This window comes from Scyliorhinus torazame, chromosome 14, assembly GCF_047496885.1.
Source record: "Scyliorhinus torazame isolate Kashiwa2021f chromosome 14, sScyTor2.1, whole genome shotgun sequence".
Taxonomy (NCBI): Eukaryota; Metazoa; Chordata; class Chondrichthyes; order Carcharhiniformes; family Scyliorhinidae; genus Scyliorhinus; species Scyliorhinus torazame.
This window is the reverse complement of record NC_092720.1, coordinates 108,434,709-108,450,540: the sequence shown is the minus strand read 5'-3', so window position 1 is coordinate 108,450,540 and position 15,832 is coordinate 108,434,709.

Below are 15,832 nucleotides of genomic sequence, written 5' to 3'. Positions count from 1 at the left end.
CGACTGAGCAGAGTCTCAGCGACTGAGCAGAGTCTCAGTGACTGAGCAGAGTCTCAGTGACTGAGCAGATTCTCAGTGACCGGCAGCGACTGAGCAGAGTCTCAGTGACTGGCAGCGACTGAGCAGAGTCTCAGCGACTGAGCAGAATCTCAGCGATTGAGCAGTGTCTCAGTGACTGAGCAGAGTCTCAGCGACTGAGCAGAGTCTCAGTGACCGGCAGCGACTGGGTAGAGTCTCAGTGACTGAGCAGAGTCTCAGTGACTGGCAGCAACTGAGCAGAGTCTCAGCGACTGAGCAGAGTCTCAGTGACAGGCAGCGACTGAGTAGAGCCTCAGTGACTGAGCAGAGTCTCAGTGGCCGGCAGCGACTGAGCAGAGTCTCAGCGACTGAGCAGAGTCTCAGCGACTGAGCAGAGTCTCAGTGACTGGCAGCGACAGAGCAGAGTCCCAGTGACCGGCAGCGACTGAGCAGAGTCTCAGCGACTGAGCAGAGTCTCAGCGACTGAGCAGAGTCTCAGTGACTGGCAGCGACTGAGCAGAGTCTCAGCGACTGAGCAGAATCTCAGCGATTGAGCAGAATCTCAGTGACTGAGCAGATTCTCAGCGACTGGGCAGATTCTCAGTGACCGGCAGCGACTGAGTAGAGTCTCAGTGACTGAGCAGAGTCCCAGTGACTGGCAGCAACTGAGCAGAGTCTCAGCGACTGAGCAGAGTCTCAGTGACAGGCAGCGACTGAGTAGAGTCTCAGTGACTGAGCAGAGTCCCAGTGACTGGCAGCGACTGAGCAGAGTCTCAGCGACTGAGCAGAGTCTCAGTGACTGGCAGCGACTAAGCAGAGTCTCAGCGACTGAGTAGTGTCTCAGTGACTGGCAGCGACTGAGTAGTGTCTCAGTGACTGGCAGCGACTGAGCACAGTCTCAGCGACTGAGCAGAGTCTCAGTTACCGGCAGCGACTGAGCAGAGTCTCAGTGACTGAGCAGAGTCTCAGCGACTGAGCAGAGTCTCAGTGACCGGCAGCGACTGAGCAGAGTCTCAGCGACTGAGCAGAGTCTCAGCGACTGAGCAAAGTCTCAGCGACTGAGCAGAATCTCAGCGATTGAGCAGAGTCTCAGTGACTGAGCAGAGTCTCAGCGACTGGGCAGATTCTCAGTGACTGGCAGCGACTGAGCAGAGTCTCAGCGACTGAGCAGAATCTCAGCGATTGAGCAGAGTCTCAGTGACTGAGCAGAGTCTCAGCGACTGAGCAGAGTCTCAGTGACCGGCAGCGACTGAGTAGAGTCTCAGTGACTGAGCAGAGTCTCAGTGACTGGCAGCAACTGAGTAGAGTCTCAGCGATTGAGCAGAGTCTCAGTGACCCGCAGCGACTGAGCAGAGTCTCAGTGACTGGCAGCGACTGAGTAGTGTCTCAGTGACTGAGCAGTGTCTGAGTGACCGGCAGCGACTGAGCAGAGTCTCAGTGACCGGCAGCGACTGAGCAGAGTCTCAGCGACTGAGCAGAATCTCAGCGATTGAGCAGAGTCTCAGTGACTGAGCAGAGTCTCAGTGACTGAGCAGAGTCCCAGTGACTGGCAGCGACTGAGCAGAGTCTCAGTGACAGGCAGCGACTGAGCAGAGTCTCAGTGACTGGCAGCAACTGAGCAGAGTCTCAGTGACCGGCAGCGACTGAGCAGAGTCTCAGCGACTGAGCAGAGTCTCAGCGACTGAGCAGAGTCCCAGTGACCGGCAGCGACTGAGCAGAGTCTCAGCGACTGAGCAGAGTCTCAGCGACTGAGCAGAGTCCATGACTGGCAGCGACTGAGCAGAGTCTCAGCGACTGAGCAGAGTCTCAGCGACTGAGCAGAGTGTCAGTGACTGGCAGCGACTGAGCAGAGTCTCAGCGACTGAGCAGAGTCTCAGTGACTGAGCAGAGTCTCAGTGACTGAGCAGATTCTCAGTGACCGACAGCGACTGAGCAGAGTCTCAGTGACTGGCAGCGACTGAGCAGAGTCTCAGCGACTGAGCAGAATCTCAGCGATTGAGCAGTGTCTCAGTGACTGAGCAGAGTCTCAGCGACTGAGCAGAGTCTCAGTGACCGGCAGCGACTGGGTAGAGTCTCAGTGACTGAGCAGAGTCTCAGTGACTGGCAGCAACTGAGCAGAGTCTCAGCGACTGAGCAGAGTCTCAGTGACAGGCAGCGACTGAGTAGAGCCTCAGTGACTGAGCAGAGTCTCAGTGGCCGGCAGCGACTGAGCAGAGTCTCAGCGACTGAGCAGAGTCTCAGCGACTGAGCAGAGTCTCAGTGACTGGCAGCGACTGAGCAGAGTCCCAGTGACCGGCAGCGACTGAGCAGAGTCTCAGCGACTGAGCAGAGTCTCAGCGACTGAGCAGAGTCTCAGTGACTGGCAGCGACTGAGCAGAATCTCAGCGATTGAGCAGAATCTCAGTGACTGAGCAGATTCTCAGCGACTGGGCAGATTCTCAGTGACCGGCAGCGACTGAGCAGAGTCTCAGTGACAGGCAGCGACTGAGTAGAGTCTCAGTGACTGAGCAGAGTCCCAGTGACTGGCAGCAACTGAGCAGAGTCTCAGCGACTGAGCAGAGTCTCAGTGACAGGCAGCGACTGAGTAGAGTCTCAGTGACTGAGCAGAGTCCCAGTGACTGGCAGCGACTGAGCAGAGTCTCAGCGACTGAGCAGAGTCTCAGTGACTGGCAGCGACTGAGCAGAGTCTCAGCGACTGAGTAGTGTCTCAGTGACTGGCAGCGACTGAGTAGTGTCCCAGTGACTGGCAGCGACTGAGCACAGTCTCAGCGACTGAGCAGAGTCTCAGCGACTGAGCAGTGTCTCAGTGACCGGCAGCGACTGAGCAAAGTCTCAGCGACTGAGCAGAGTCTCAGTGTCTGAGCAGAGTCTCAGTGACCGGCAGCGACTGAGCAGAGTCTCAGCGACTGAGCAGAGTCTCAGCGACTGAGCAGAGTCCCAGTGACTGAGCAGAGTCTCAGTGACTGGCAGCGACTGAGCAGAGTCTCAGCGACTGAGCAGAGTCTCAGTGACCGGCAGCGACTGAGCAGAGTCTCAGTGACCGGCAGCAACTGAGCAGAGTCTCAGTGACCGGCAGTGACTGAGCAGAGTCTCAGTGACTGGCAGCGACTGAGCAGAGTCTCAGTGACCGGCAGCAACTGAGCAGATTCTCAGTGACCGGCAGCAACTGAGCAGAGTCTCAGTGACTGAGCAGAGTCTCAGTGGCCGGCAGCGACTGAGCAGAGTCTCAGCTACTGAGCAGAGTCTCAGCGACTGAGCAGAGTCCCAGTGACCGGCAGCGACTGAGCAGAGTCTCAGTGACAGGCAGCGACTGAGCAGAGTCTCAGTGACTGGCAGCAACTGAGCAGAGTCTCAGTGACCGGCAGCGACTGAGCAGAGTCTCAGCGACTGAGCAGAGTCTCAGCGACTGAGCAGAGTCCCAGTGACCGGCAGCGACTGAGCAGAGTCTCAGCGACTGAGCAGAGTCTCAGCGACTGAGCAGAGTCCATGACTGGCAGCGACTGAGCAGAGTCTCAGCGACTGAGCAGAGTCTCAGCGACTGAGCAGAGTGTCAGTGACTGGCAGCGACTGAGCAGAGTCTCAGCGACTGAGCAGAGTCTCAGTGACTGAGCAGAGTCTCAGTGACTGAGCAGATTCTCAGTGACCGACAGCGACTGAGCAGAGTCTCAGTGACTGGCAGCGACTGAGCAGAGTCTCAGCGACTGAGCAGAATCTCAGCGATTGAGCAGTGTCTCAGTGACTGAGCAGAGTCTCAGCGACTGAGCAGAGTCTCAGTGACCGGCAGCGACTGGGTAGAGTCTCAGTGACTGAGCAGAGTCTCAGTGACTGGCAGCAACTGAGCAGAGTCTCAGCGACTGAGCAGAGTCTCAGTGACAGGCAGCGACTGAGTAGAGCCTCAGTGACTGAGCAGAGTCTCAGTGGCCGGCAGCGACTGAGCAGAGTCTCAGCGACTGAGCAGAGTCTCAGCGACTGAGCAGAGTCTCAGTGACTGGCAGCGACTGAGCAGAGTCCCAGTGACCGGCAGCGACTGAGCAGAGTCTCAGCGACTGAGCAGAGTCTCAGCGACTGAGCAGAGTGTCAGTGACTGGCAGCGACTGAGCAGAGTCTCAGCGACTGAGCAGAATCTCAGCGATTGAGCAGAATCTCAGTGACTGAGCAGATTCTCAGCGACTGGGCAGATTCTCAGTGACCGGCAGCGACTGAGCAGAGTCTCAGTGACAGGCAGCGACTGAGTAGAGTCTCAGTGACTGAGCAGAGTCCCAGTGACTGGCAGCAACTGAGCAGAGTCTCAGCGACTGAGCAGAGTCTCAGTGACAGGCAGCGACTGAGTAGAGTCTCAGTGACTGAGCAGAGTCCCAGTGACTGGCAGCGACTGAGCAGAGTCTCAGCGACTGAGCAGAGTCTCAGTGACTGGCAGCGACTGAGCAGAGTCTCAGCGACTGAGTAGTGTCTCAGTGACTGGCAGCGACTGAGTAGTGTCCCAGTGACTGGCAGCGACTGAGCACAGTCTCAGCGACTGAGCAGAGTCTCAGCGACTGAGCAGTTTCTCAGTGACCGGCAGCGACTGAGCAAAGTCTCAGCGACTGAGCAGAGTCTCAGTGACTGAGCAGAGTCTCAGTGACCGGCAGCGACTGAGCAGAGTCTCAGCGACTGAGCAGAGTCTCAGTGACAGGCAGCGACTGAGTAGAGTCTCAGTGACTGAGCAGAGTCCCAGTGACTGGCAGCGACTGAGCAGAGTCTCAGCGACTGAGCAGAGTCTCAGTGACTGGCAGCGACTGAGCAGAGTCTCAGCGACTGAGTAGTGTCTCAGTGACTGGCAGCGACTGAGTAGTGTCCCAGTGACTGGCAGCGACTGAGCACAGTCTCAGCGACTGAGCAGAGTCTCAGCGACTGAGCAGTGTCTCAGTGACCGGCAGCGACTGAGCAAAGTCTCAGCGACTGAGCAGAGTCTCAGTGACTGAGCAGAGTCTCAGTGACCGGCAGCGACTGAGCAGAGTCTCAGCGACTGAGCAGAGTCTCAGCGACTGAGCAGAGTCCCAGTGACTGAGCAGAGTCTCAGTGACTGGCAGCGACTGAGCAGAGTCTCAGCGACTGAGCAGAGTCTCAGTGACCGGCAGCGACTGAGCAGAGTCTCAGTGACCGGCAGCAACTGAGCAGAGTCTCAGTGACCGGCAGTGACTGAGCAGAGTCTCAGTGACTGGCAGCGACTGAGCAGAGTCTCAGTGACCGGCAGCAACTGAGCAGATTCTCAGTGACCGGCAGCAACTGAGCAGAGTCTCAGTGACTGAGCAGAGTCTCAGTGGCCGGCAGCGACTGAGCAGAGTCTCAGCTACTGAGCAGAGTCTCAGCGACTGAGCAGAGTCCCAGTGACCGGCAGCGACTGAGCAGAGTCTCAGTGACAGGCAGCGACTGAGCAGAGTCTCAGTGACTGGCAGCAACTGAGCAGAGTCTCAGTGACCGGCAGCGACTGAGCAGAGTCTCAGCGACTGAGCAGAGTCTCAGCGACTGAGCAGAGTCCCAGTGACCGGCAGCGACTGAGCAGAGTCTCAGCGACTGAGCAGAGTCTCAGCGACTGAGCAGAGTCCATGACTGGCAGCGACTGAGCAGAGTCTCAGCGACTGAGCAGAGTCTCAGCGACTGAGCAGAGTGTCAGTGACTGGCAGCGACTGAGCAGAGTCTCAGCGACTGAGCAGAGTCTCAGTGACTGAGCAGAGTCTCAGTGACTGAGCAGATTCTCAGTGACCGACAGCGACTGAGCAGAGTCTCAGTGACTGGCAGCGACTGAGCAGAGTCTCAGCGACTGAGCAGAATCTCAGCGATTGAGCAGTGTCTCAGTGACTGAGCAGAGTCTCAGCGACTGAGCAGAGTCTCAGTGACCGGCAGCGACTGGGTAGAGTCTCAGTGACTGAGCAGAGTCTCAGTGACTGGCAGCAACTGAGCAGAGTCTCAGCGACTGAGCAGAGTCTCAGTGACAGGCAGCGACTGAGTAGAGCCTCAGTGACTGAGCAGAGTCTCAGTGGCCGGCAGCGACTGAGCAGAGTCTCAGCGACTGAGCAGAGTCTCAGCGACTGAGCAGAGTCTCAGTGACTGGCAGCGACTGAGCAGAGTCCCAGTGACCGGCAGCGACTGAGCAGAGTCTCAGCGACTGAGCAGAGTCTCAGCGACTGAGCAGAGTGTCAGTGACTGGCAGCGACTGAGCAGAGTCTCAGCGAGTGAGCAGAATCTCAGCGATTGAGCAGAATCTCAGTGACTGAGCAGATTCTCAGCGACTGGGCAGATTCTCAGTGACCGGCAGCGACTGAGCAGAGTCTCAGTGACAGGCAGCGACTGAGTAGAGTCTCAGTGACTGAGCAGAGTCCCAGTGACTGGCAGCAACTGAGCAGAGTCTCAGCGACTGAGCAGAGTCTCAGTGACAGGCAGCGACTGAGTAGAGTCTCAGTGACTGAGCAGAGTCCCAGTGACTGGCAGCGACTGAGCAGAGTCTCAGCGACTGAGCAGAGTCTCAGTGACTGGCAGCGACTGAGCAGAGTCTCAGCGACTGAGTAGTGTCTCAGTGACTGGCAGCGACTGAGTAGTGTCCCAGTGACTGGCAGCGACTGAGCACAGTCTCAGCGACTGAGCAGAGTCTCAGCGACTGAGCAGTTTCTCAGTGACCGGCAGCGACTGAGCAAAGTCTCAGCGACTGAGCAGAGTCTCAGTGACTGAGCAGAGTCTCAGTGACCGGCAGCGACTGAGCAGAGTCTCAGCGACTGAGCAGAGTCTCAGCGACTGAGCAGAGTCCCAGTGACTGAGCAGAGTCTCAGTGACTGGCAGCGACTGAGCAGAGTCTCAGCGACTGAGCAGAGTCTCAGTGACCGGCAGCGACTGAGCAGAGTCTCAGTGACCGGCAGCAACTGAGCAGAGTCTCAGTGACCGGCAGCGACTGAGCAGATTCTCAGAGACTGGCAGCAACTGAGCAGATTCTCAGTGACCGGCAGCAACTGAGCAGAGTCTCAGTGACTGAGCAGAGTCTCAGTGGCCGGCAGCGACTGAGCAGAGTCTCAGCTACTGAGCAGAGTCTCAGCGACTGAGCAGAGTCCCAGTGACCGGCAGCGACTGAGCAGAGTCTCAGTGACCAGCAGCGACTGAGCAGTCTCGGTGACTGGCAGCGACTGAGCAGAGTCTCAGCGCCTGAGCAGAGTCCCAGTGACCGGCAGCGACTGAGCAGAGTCTCAGCGACTGAGCAGAATCTCAGCGACTGAGCAGAGTCTCAGCGACTGAGCAGAGTCCCAGTGACCGGCAGCGACTGAGCAGAGTCTCAGTGACTGAGCAGAATCTCAGCGATTGAGCAGAGTCTCAGTGACTGAGCAGAGTCTCAGCGACTGGGCAGATTCTCAGTGACCGGCAGCGACTGAGCAGAGTCTCAGTGACTGAGCAGAGTCCCAGTGACTGGCAGCGACTCAGCAGAGTCTCAGCGACTGAGCAGAGTCTCAGTGCCTGGCAGCGACTGAGCAGAGTCTCAGCGACTGAGCAGAGTCTCAGTGCCTGGCAGCGACTGAGCAGAGTCTCAGTGACCAGCAGCGACTGAGCAGAGTCTCAGTGACCGGCAGCGACTGAGCAGTCTCAGCGACTGAGCAGAGTCTCAGCGACTGAGCAGAGTCTCAGTGACTGGCAGCGACTGAGCAGAGTCTCAGTGACCAGCAGCGAGTGAGCAGAGTCTCAGTTACCGGCAGCGACTGAGCAGAGTCTCAGTGACTGAGCAGAGTCTCAGCGACTGAGCAGAGTCTCAGTGACCGGCAGCGACTGAGCAGAGTCTCAACGACTGAGCAGAGTCTCAGCGACTGAGCAGAGTCTCAGCGACTGAGCAAAGTCTCAGCGACTGAGCAGAGTCTCAGCGACTGAGCAGAGTCTCAGCGACTGAGCAAAGTCTCAGCGACTGAGCAGAATCTCAGCGATTGAGCAGAGTCTCAGTGACTGAGCAGAGTCTCAGCGACTGGGCAGATTCTCAGTGACTGGCAGCGACTGAGCAGAGTCTCAGCGACTGAGCAGAATCTCAGCGATTGAGCAGAGTCTCAGTGACTGAGCAGAGTCTCAGCGACTGAGCAGAGTCTCAGTGACCGGCAGCGACTGAGTAGAGTCTCAGTGACTGAGCAGAGTCTCAGTGACTGGCAGCAACTGAGCAGAGTCTCAGCGACTGAGCAGAGTCCCAGTGAGAGGCAGCGACTGAGTAGAGTCTCAGCGGTTGAGCAGAGTCTCAGTGACCGGCAGCGACTGAGCAGAGTCTCAGTGACTGGCAGCGACTGAGTAGTGTCTCAGTGACTGAGCAGAGTCTGAGTGACCGGCATCGACTGAGCAGAGTCTCAGTGACCGGCAGCGACTGAGCAGAGTCTCAGCGACTGAGTAGTGTCTCAGTGACTGGCAGCGACTGAGCAGAGTCTCAGTGACCGGCAGAGACTGAGCAGAGTCTCAGCGACTGAGCAGAATCTCAGCGATTGAGCAGAGTCTCAGTGACTGAGCAGAGTCTCAGTGACTGGGCAGATTCTCAGTGACCGGCGGCGACTGAGCAGAGTCTCAGTGACCGGCAGCGACTGAGTAGAGTCTCAGTGACTGAGCAGAGTCCCAGTGACTGGCAGCGACTGAGCATAGTCTCAGTGACTGGCAGCGACTGAGCAGAGTCTCAGCGACTGAGCAGAATCTCAGCGATTGAGCAGAGTCTCAGTGACTGAGCAGAGTCTCAGCTACTGAGCAGAGTCTCAGTGACCGGCAGCGACTGAGTAGAGTCTCAGTGACTGAGCAGAGTCTCAGTGACTGGCAGCAACTGAGCAGAGTCTCAGCGACTGAGCAGAGTCCCAGTGACAGGCAGCGACTGAGTAGAGTCTCAGCGATTGAGCAGAGTCTCAGTGACCGGCAGCGACTGAGCAGAGTCTCAGTGACTGGCAGCGACTGAGTAGTGTCTCAGTGACTGAGCGGAGTCTGAGTGATCGGCAGCGACTGAGCAGAGTCTCAGTGACCGGCAGCGACTGAGCAGAGTCTCAGCGACTGAGTAGTGTCTCAGTGACTGGCAGCGACTGAGCAGAGTCTCAGTGACCGGCAGCGACTGAGCAGAGTCTCAGCGACTGAGTAGTGTCTCAGTGACTGGCAGCGACTGAGCAGAGTCTCAGTGACCGGCAGCGACTGAGCAGAGTCTCAGCGACTGAGCAGAATCTCAGCGATTGAGCAGAGTCTCAGTGACTGAGCAGAGTCTCAGTGACTGGGCAGATTCTCAGTGACCGGCGGCGACTGAGCAGAGTCTCAGTGACCGGCAGCGACTGAGTAGAGTCTCAGTGACTGAGCAGAGTCCCAGTGACTGGCAGCGACTGAGCAGAGTCTCAGTGACCGGCAGCGACTGAGCAGAGTCTCAGCGACTGAGCAGAATCTCAGCGATTGAGCAGAGTCTCAGTGACTGAGCAGAGTCTCAGTGACTGGGCAGATTCTCAGTGACCGGCGGCGACTGAGCAGAGTCTCAGTGACCGGCAGCGACTGAGTAGAGTCTCAGTGACTGAGCAGAGTCCCAGTGACCGGCAGCGACTGAGCAGAGTCTCAGCAACTGAGCAGAGTCTCAGCGACTGAGTAGAGTCTCAGTGACTGAGCAGAGTCCCAGTGACTGGCAGCGACTGAGCAGAGTCTCAGTGACTGAGCAGAGCCCCAGTGACTGGCAGCGACTGAGCAGAGTCTCAGTGACTGGCAGCGACTGAGCAGAGTCTCAGCGACTGAGTAGTGTCTCAGTGACTGGCAGCGACTGAGCAGAGTCTCAGTGACCGGCAGCGACTGAGCAGAGTCTCAGCGACTGAGTACTGTCTCAGTGACCGGCAGCGACTGAGCAGAGTCCCAGTGACCGGCAGCGACTGAGCAGAGTCTCAGCGACTGAGCAGAGTCTCAGTGACCGGCAGCGACTGAGCAGAGTCTCAGTGACTGAGCAGAGTCTCAGTGACCGGCAGCGACTGAGCAGAGTCTCAGCGACTGAGCAGAGTCTCAGTGACCGGCAGCGACTGAGCAGAGTCTCAGCGACTGGGCAGAGTAACAGTGACCGGCACCGACTGAGCAGAATCTCAGCGACTGGGCAGAGTCACAGTGACCGGCAGCGACTGAGCAGAGTCTCAGCGACTGAGCAGAGTCTTAGTGACTGTCAGGCTGAACTGAGCCCTGTGGTGTTGGGTGCTCTAACGTACAGACGAACCAACACGGTTGCGATTGGTACAACGCAGTTTTATTCCAACTAGTTATTTACACATCTGACTTGGTACTCAGCACGTGGTTGCTGTGTGAGTGTCTTCTTAATGAGGTCCTGGCCTTGTCCTGTCTCCAGATGGTCTGGCCAGCAGGTGTCGTGTTTCTTGTCTTTCCTGTGTCTGCTCTTGTCTGTGATTGGCTGTCGTGTTATGTGTGCTAATTAGTCTGTTGGTTTGTCTATCATGATGTGTGTTGTGATGTGTGTTTCAATATCATGACATCCCCCCCTTTTTTTTTTACAAATTATGTGCCTACGTGGTTATAAATATAAATGTGTCCTGAGTGCAGCTCAAGGTGTGTGTGCGTGATATTTACAGCATGTACATGTGGCGTAACTATATACAAGGGGCGATGTCAGGTGTGACATGCTAACGAGGTTGTACCATAACAAAAGAAGAACGTTGAAATTTGGACCGATCAAACGAGGCCTGGAACGATAAAACAGTGACATTTTACAATCCAGTAGTTGCTAAAATTTGGCGTGTGAACAGTCTCATAAGTCCAGTCTAGTAGGTGGGCGACGAATTCGGGTTGACCGCCTCAAGGGTGGGTCGAGAACCACCGGCTGTGGTGCAAGCCTGGCCACGGGCGCGACAGAAGGGGCATGGTATATGGCAGCTCCACGAAGTCACTATCAGGAACCAGTGGAGGACACGGCGTCTGTGTATGGTTCCGTTGCGAGCGACGAAGTAGGCGAAGGGCTTGGCGATTGCGCCTACGCACGGATCCATCCGGCATGCGTACCAGGAACGAGCGGGGAGCCACGCATCGGAGAACTTCGGCAGGTGCTGACCAGCCACCGTCTGGTAGGTGAATGCGGACGTTGTCTCCAGGGGCCAGGGAGGGAAGATCAGTTGCTCTTGTGTCGTACGATCTCTTCTGGAGATCGCGCTGCAGTTGCATCCAATGCAGTACCGGAGCATGGTCTATTGTTGGTGCCAGGATGGAAGGCACAGTGGTTCTGAGGTCGCGACCCATCAGCAGCTGTGCTGGCGAGAGACCCATGGCTAGTGGGGCCGAGCGATAGGCCAGCAGGGCGAGGTAGAAGTCCGATCCGGCAGCAGCAGCCTTGCAGAGGAGCCGCTTGGCAATGTGAACGCCCTTCTCCGCCTTTCCATTGGACTGGGGATGCAGAGGGCTGGACGTCACGTGTGTGAAGCCATACGAGGCCGCAAAGGACGACCATTCATGGCTGGCAAAACAGGGCCCATTGTCCGACATGACAGTCATCGGAATGCCGTGGCAAGCAAAGGTGTCTTTGCAGGCCCTGATGACAGCAGACGACGTGAGATCGTGCAGGCGTATGACTTCTGGGTAATTGGAGAAGTAGTCCACTACGATAACATAGTCCATGCCAAGCGTGTGAAATAGGTCGACACCCACCTTCGCCCAGGGGGACGTCACCAGCTCATGGGGCAGAAGCGTCTCAGGAGGTTGCGCCGGCTGAAACCTTTGGCAGGTTGTACAGTTGATCACCATGTTGGCAATATCGTCACTGATGCCCGGCCAGTATACCGCCTCTCGGGCCCTCCGTCTGCACTTCTCGACCCCCAAGTGGCCTTCGTGTATTTGATCGAGAACCAGCTGGCGCATACTGTGCGGAATCACGATCTGGTCCAGCTTGAGAAGGATCCCATCAATGATGGCTAGGTCGTCTCGTACATTATAGAACTGCGGGCACTGCCCTTTGAGCTATCCTCCCGTCATGTGGCGCATCACTCGCTGTAAAAGGGGGTCAGCCGCTGTCTCTCGGCGGATGCGGGCCAGACTGGAGTCGTCAGCCGGCAGATTTGCCGCTGTCAAGGCCACCTGTGCCTCGACCTGACATACGAACCCCTCCGCATCTGGTGGCGTGCTCACTGCTCTGGATAGGGCATCCGCCACGATGAGGTCCTTCCCTGGAGTGTAGACCAGTTGGAAGTCGTACCTCCTGAGTTTAAGTAGGATGCGTTGGAGGCGAGGGGTCATCTCGTTCAGGTCCTTGTTTATTATGCTGACCAGGGGGCGGTGGGCAGTTTCGACCGTGAACCGTGGAAGACCATAGACGTAATCGTGGAACTTGTCGAAACCGGTTAGCAAGCCCAGGCATTCATTTTCGATTTGCGCGTAGCGCTGCTCTGTGGGGTCATGGCCCGCGATGCATAGGCAACCGGGGCCCATGACGACGTGTCATCCCTCTGCAGGAGCACTGCTCCAATGCCGGATTGGCTGGCATCAGTTGAGATTTTGGTGGGACGAGACGTGTCGAAGAACGCCAACACTGGTGCCGTGGTGAGTTTGCGTTTGAGTTCCTCCCACTCCAGCTGGTGTGTGTGCTGCCACTGGAACTCTGTAGATTTTTTGACGAGGTGGCGCAGAGTCGTTGTGTGGGAGGCAAGGTTGGGAATGAATTTCCCTAGGAAGTTGACCATTCCAAGGAAGTGTAGGATAGCCTTCTTGTCGGCCGGCTGCGGCATGGCTGTGATGGCGCTCACCTTGTCTGCATCCGGACGGACCCCTGACCGGGAGATATGGTCCCCCAGGAACTTCAATTCGGTCTGGCCAAAGGCGCACTTGGCTCGGTTGAGGCGCAGGCCTTCTTCCCGTATGCGGGCAAAAACGCGTTGGAGACGATGCATGTGTTCCTGCGGTGTGGTGGACCAGATGGTGACATCGACCACATATACGCGCACTCCTTCGATGCCTTCCATCATCTGCTCCATGATTCTGTGGAAGACCTCGGATGCCGAAATGATGCCAAATGGCATCCGGTTGTAGCAGAATCTGCCGAAAGGGGTGTTGAAGGGGACCCGACGGGTCTAGTTCGATCTGCCAAAATCCTTTAGAAGCATCCAGTTTCGTGAATATCTTCGCTTGGGCCATTTCACTGGTGATCTCCTCCCGTTTGGGTATGGGATAATGTTCCCGCATAATGTTATTATTGAGGTCTTTGGGGTTTATACAGATGCGGAGCTCGCCAGAGGGCTTCTTGACACACACCATGGAGCTGACCCATGGCGTGGGCTCCGTGACCCTGGATAGGACCCCTTGGTCCTCGAGATCCTGCAGCTGCAGCTTGAGGCGGTCTTTAAGTGGCGCAGGAACCCTGCGAGCTGCGTGAACGACCGGGATGGCGTCCGGTTTGAGGCAAATTCGGTAGGTGTATGGCAGTGTTCGAATGCCTCCTGGTTGTGGGCGAGGAGCGATTGGAGCTGTGCGTTGAACTCTGCTTCCAGGAAGTCAGACGTTCCGTCTGGAGAGCGAGAGAGAATTTGTTGCACAAGGTGGAGAGCCTTACATGCCTGTGCACCCAGCAGGGACTCCTTCGATGAGCCAACTATCTCGAACGAGAGTGTGGCCGTGTGTGTTTTGTGTGTCACCTGGAGCTGGCAGGATCCCATGGCCGGGATAACGTTCCCGTTGTAGTCGACCATCTTGCACTGGGATGGCTGGATTGGTGGTCTGACCTTCATGGCATAGAATGCTGACCATGCTATGAGGTTGGCGGAGGCACCAGTGTCCAGGCGGAAAGTGATCGGCGATCGGTTGACCGTCAGGGTGGCACTCCATTCATCGGCCGGATTGATGGTGTTGACCCGGTTCACATCAATGACCGCAACCCGGAAGGCGTCTTGGTCATCTGTGTCGTCGGTTTGGATGTCGTGATGTGGTGGCTGGATGGTCCGCACGTGTCTGCGAGGTTGTCGGAGATGTGGAAGATCCACAGGTTGAGCCACTCGACAGTAGGCAACGTAGTGGCCCATCCTGCCCCAGCGTAGGCATTGTCAGGTTTTTGCAGGACATTGCCCTTTTAAATGTGCAGCTCCACAGTTGCCGCACGTCATGGCGTTCATTACGCCACTGCGCATGCGCAGTTCGGTCTTGCGTCGGGCGTGCCTGCGCAGCACGTCCATCAGTGTTGCCGTAGGTTTTGCCGTGCACAAACGCGGGAGGCCTCAAAATGCGCGCAAAACGGCCACCCTCGTCCGGGCCGCGGGCCGGGAGAAACTCGATTGCCTCGATGCGTTCGGCCTCGTGGGCGGCCTGGCTTGCCGATTCGATCGCTTGGGACCCCCTCCGTGCCGATTCGGTCGCCTGAAATTGGGCATAGCGGCTGGTCGCATTTTCATGCAGAACACAGGCTTCAACTGCAGATGCTAAGGTCAGGCCTTTAATTTTTAGAAGCTGCTGGCGTAGGCCACTGGAGGCAACGCCAAAAACGATCTGGTCCCGGATCATGGACTCTGAGGTGGTGCCGTAACCGCAGGACTGCGCGAGTATGCGGAGGTGCGTCAGGAAGGACTGAAAGAGCTCATCCTTACCTTGTAGGCGCTGCTGAAAGATATACCTCTCAATGCTTTCATTGACCTCAACGTTGAAGTGCTGGTCGAGCTTGAGGAGGACCGTGTCATATTTAGATTTGTTCTCGCCTTCCGCGAACACCAAGGAGTTGTATACCTCGATGGCATGCTGACCTGCGGTAGTGAGGAGCATGGCAATCTTTGTTTCATCCGAGGTGCCCTGTTTTTCGTTGGCTCACATGAACCATTCGAATCGCTGCTTGAAGAGCTTCCAATTGGTGCCCAGGTTCCCAGCGACTTGCATCGGCTGCGGTTTGTTGTGGGTGTCCATGGCGCAGGATGGCAGATTTGCCGGTAAGTATCGATTCACTCACTGGTACCATGTGGTGTTGGGTGCTCTGAGGTACAGACGAACCAACATGGTTGCGATTGGTACAACGCAGTTTTATTCCAACTAGTTATTTACACATCTGACTTGGTACTCAGCACGTGGTTGCTGTGTGAGTGTCTTCTTAATGAGGTCCTGGCCTTGTCCTGTCTCCAGATGGACTGGCCAGCAGGTGTCGTGTTTCTTGTCTTATACTGTGTCTGCTCTTGTCTGTGATTGGCTGTCGTGTTATGTGTGCTAATTGGTCTGTTGGTCTGTCTATCATGATGTGTGTGTTGTGATGTGTGTTTGAATATCATGACAAGCCCGATTCATTCCTGTCTGTTTAAAAACACCAAACCAGTGTTTGGGGGGGGACTGGTTCCCTCCTGTTTTGCAGCTGCTTCCCAATCTCCGCACACTCACCTACTGTTCCATTTTGATCCGATTGAATTGTAACCGGGCCAGAACTTCACACAATCCATCAGCAGCTTCTCCAGTTATCTGCCAGGAATCTCCCTCAATTTTTTGAATTTAGTTAGGTGGGGCTTGACTGCTTTCAGTTTCAGCGATCTTTGTAACAAACATTAAAACATTCCCCCACCGGTCCAGAGTCAATGAATTGTAGCTTTGTGGATTCAATGCTGAAAAGGATTAAAGTGTTTTACATTTTGGCGTGAGCTGATTAACCCCAATGCAACTAAACTTCACACAAAACATATTTAATTCTCGATTTAAGACGATTAGCACTGATTGGCGCTTTTACAAAGAATCGGATTTGACGCTAAGCCTGGCTGTTTCCTGTCCTGAAGCCAGCAGTTGTCTGAAGTCCGCTCATTCATTATCTTGTGGTTTACTCCCAATGTAAGAAAACGCCGAGTGGTATTAATTATCCCGTTTCTAAACGGAAATCTCCAGC